This window comes from Phascolarctos cinereus, unplaced genomic scaffold (genome assembly GCF_003287225.1).
Source record: "Phascolarctos cinereus isolate Bilbo 61053 unplaced genomic scaffold, phaCin_HiC Scaffold_726;HRSCAF=1367, whole genome shotgun sequence".
In the NCBI taxonomy this organism is placed as follows: Eukaryota; Metazoa; Chordata; class Mammalia; order Diprotodontia; family Phascolarctidae; genus Phascolarctos; species Phascolarctos cinereus.
Genome location: NW_027556098.1, coordinates 367,312,813 through 367,316,632, shown reverse-complemented (window position 1 = coordinate 367,316,632; position 3,820 = coordinate 367,312,813). Strand labels below are relative to the sequence as shown.

Sequence of the window (3,820 nt, the reverse complement as noted above, 5' to 3'; positions counted from 1 at the left end):
CCACATAAACAGTTACCATCAGTATTGGGTGATTACGATAGCTAATATGTTTGTGACACTTTAAAGATTACAAAGGACTTTCCTTACACTGACCCTGTGAGGGAGCTAATGGCAAATGTTATCCTCCCCAATTTACAGATGAGGAAGAGCTCTGCCAGTTTAAGCTTATGTGTCTGAGAAGAGATTCTGAATCTAAAACTAGCCCTTCTCTATCCATGCTGCTCCTGGTAATGAGGATGATGAGGACTAAGATGAAGTCAGGTTTGTTCTGGTTACCTCTTGAAGGCAGGTGATGCCATAGACTAGTTGCAGGTCACAGGCCAGGGTCTCAAGCCCAGTAAGAATGGATGGCCCCTGCCATCCCCTGTGTGGTGGCATATATCCACAATCCTTGCTATTAGGAGAGGCTAAGACTGGTGGATCAACTGAGTTCAGGGACTCTCAGGTGTGAGAAGGCTAAAGTCAATCTGGTGGATCTATTAGGTGCAGCAACAATATGGTGAGCCCTTCAGGGGCAGGGAATGGGAGGAACAAGGGATGTGGAAATCAGGCTACCTACAAATGAGCAAATTGGCCCAGATCAAAAATGGAGTGGGTCAAAGGATGCTGACCAGCAGTGGGGCTGGGACCATAAATGGTGGCTATACTTCTAGCCTGGGTGAGATAGGGAAACTCAGTCTCAACAAGAAAAAAAAAGGAAATAACAGTCCATTCTAAGGATCTCTGCTCATCAGGAAACTCTGTTATTCACTACTATCTTGATGAATGCTGCCTTGATGTCCTTATTCCTAAGGCTGTAGACCACAGGGTTGAGCAGGGCAGTGAACACATTGTAGAAAAGTGATATCTGCTTGTCCCTCTCTGGAGTGTAGTGGGAGGTGGGCCTCATATAGATGTATATGGCAGGTACATAGAACAGAGTGACCATAGTTAGGTGGGAAGCACAAGTAGAGAAGGCTTTATACCGGCTTTGAGTGGACTTGATCTTGAGGATGGCTGTGGTTATATGGACATACGAGGCCAAGATGAGTGACAGAGGGGTTTACTATCAAGAAGATGCTCAGGACTAAGTCTATCACCTCAATAAGGTGTGTGTCCATGCATGCCAGGCTCCTGACTGAGGGACCTTCACAGAAGTAGTGGTTAACTATATTAGGACCACAGAAGGGAAGCCTCATGGTAAAAAAAGTGTGAAGTAGGGAGAAGAAGAAACCACAAGCCCAGGTCCCTACCACCAACCTCACACACAGGTCCCAGTTGAGGATGAGCATGTAACGCAGTGGGAAGCAGATGGCTACATAACGGTCATAGGCCATGACTGCAAAGTAGATGCTCTCAGTGATACCAAGAGCACAAAATACATACATCTGCAGCCAGCATCCTTCAAAGGAGATGAGCTTAGAACTGGAAAGCAGGTGTGCCAACATCTGAGGCATTGTGGTAGTAACATAGCTCATGTCCAGGAGGGAGAGGATGCTGAGGAAAAAGTACATAGGTGTGTGGAGGTGAGAATCCAGGCAGATCAGAATGATGATGAGTCCATTGCCCATGATTGAGCAGAGGTAGAGGAGGAGAAAGATGATGAAAAGGATGCTATTTGAGGTGGGGTCACTGGAGAAGCCAAGCAGGATGAATTCAGTAACAAAACTGTGGTTTGATGCTGGGGACATTGAGGCAGTAGGGCCCTGGGAAGGAAAAAAAGAAGGTGGTGGAGCCTAGGGATCTCAGCATTGGAGAAGGGGAGAGGGAACCAAGGCCCTCTGAGTTCCTCATTTGAAGATCCTCTAATCGAAAATCCTTCCCTGAGAGCTTTGATACAATCCTAGTATCATGGAATTTTAGAGCTTCAGGGAACTTTAAGGATGATCTGGCTCAAGCCCTCATTTCCCACATGAGGCCACCAAGGGCCAAAGAAGGAAGATGACTTGCTCAAGATTATATATCAAGTCAGAAGAAGAGGTGGGGTGAGAATTGAGGTCTCTTGTTTACTAGTTCCATGGTGCCCCACTACTTCGAGTTTGGGCATCCCCTGATTCCTATGGGATCTCAGAGGAGAAGACTTCAGAAAGCATTTTCTATGGCTCCTACCTGACCAACTGTCTGTTCTAGAATATCCACAACCAGAGAAATCTAGCCTTTTGCTTAAAGATGACAACAGGTAGCCCTTTACCTTTCTAATTAGTTCTATGTGAAAGGAAGCTTTTCAATATACTAAACTGAAATCTACTCCATAACTTCCACCTACTACCTTTAGTTCCTCCCTCTGAGGCCAGGCAAAATAAACATTTTGTTATCCTGGAAATTACTCCCATCTTAATGCAGTCTAAGATCATATCATCTTTTTTTGTTTGCTATATCCCATTTTTAACTCATAATGACCCTTCAAGTCCACTAAGACCTCCAGATTTTTTTCCACATAAACTCTTGCTTGCCATATTTTCTCTATCCTACACAAATCTTAGTATCACATGGGAATAGGGTTGTTATGATGTTCAGGAGGTGGAGACGTTGTGTTATTTGTTTTCTAAACCATTAGACTGCCTAAAATTTTATGAAAACATTCCTAAGCACATCTCTTTTTCTAAGCTGTGGGGGAAGGCCTCCATTTATCTCTTGAAGGATTTCAGGAGATTCCTGCCAAGTCTGGGAGAATCTTAGAATGAGAAGAATCAGAGTTGGAAGAGATCACCTAATCCACACTTCCTCCCTCATTTTGCCAATGAAGAAACTGAGGCACAGGGAAGTTAAGTAATTTGCTGAAGGTCACATTGGCAGTGAGTAGTCTAACTAAGATGTAAATTTACTTCTATTTCTATCTTATAAGACTGTTGACATCAAAGCCACCCCCTTTAAGATTGATTAAAATGTAGAATAGGAAGAGAAGAGCAATTAATGAAACAGCTTATTAAGGCATGGCAGGTTTTCACTCTACAGAGGTAAAGGGAACCACTCCATGGATGAGATCATGCAGCTCTCTTCCAAAATTTTAAATGATAATAAAAAGTATTTCCTAATAAAAACGTATCTAAGAAATATGAGAATCATTTGAAATATAGAAGATGCAGAGGGTACAAGAGACCTTTCTGAGTATTATTAAAAGGACTGTCACATAAAAGAATAGCTAGAGTTATTTCTTTTGGCCCCAAATTTTAGCAATGAGGAACATGGAAGGAGACAAATTTAAGCTTAGGTTCAGGGAAAGGACTCCCTATCTAAAAGTGAAATTGTCTGTCTCTTGGGGTAAAGACTCCCTATCGTTGAAAGTCTTCATACTGAGATTGAATGACTACTTGTCATGTGTAGAATAAGGAAGATTCCTTCTTAAGTACGGTTGGAACCAGATGGTTGCTGAAGTCTTTTCTAGAGCGAAAATGCTATGATTCTTGGTGACTAGCACTTGGACAGTTGGGGAGGAGTGAAGGAGGGCATTCTAGATAGTGGAAATAGCATAAACAAAGGTTAAGAGCTGGTGAACACATCTGGCTTTGTCCCATTTGACTTAAGTGGATAATTCCTGTGGTAAGATAATGAAAAGCTGGATTGGACCTGACTAGGAGGACCTAGAATGCCAGAATGAGGAGTTCAGGATTTGTTCCTTGTTCCTGATAGTTTCTGACTAGAATCTGTGTCTTTGTGGGACTCTTTAGCCAGCATTTGTATGGGAAATCACACATGGGAGAAGCTGAAGGCAGGGAGAAGAGTGAGGAGGCTATTGGTAAGACCAGGTGGAGGGGACGAGGGCCTGAACTTGAGCATTTGTTTTAGAGGTGGAATCAGTAGGACTTGGCAACTGACCAGGTGGATAGGGCAGAAAAAGAAA

The 3,820-nt window shown here is 43.1% G+C and overlaps 1 pseudogene; it reads right to left on the bottom strand.

The window, feature by feature from the left end:
- Positions 1 to 730: 730 nt before the first annotated feature.
- LOC110205982 (olfactory receptor 2A12-like) lies at positions 731 to 1,670 on the bottom strand (annotated as a pseudogene).
- Between the last annotated feature and the right edge of the window lie 2,150 nt (positions 1,671 to 3,820).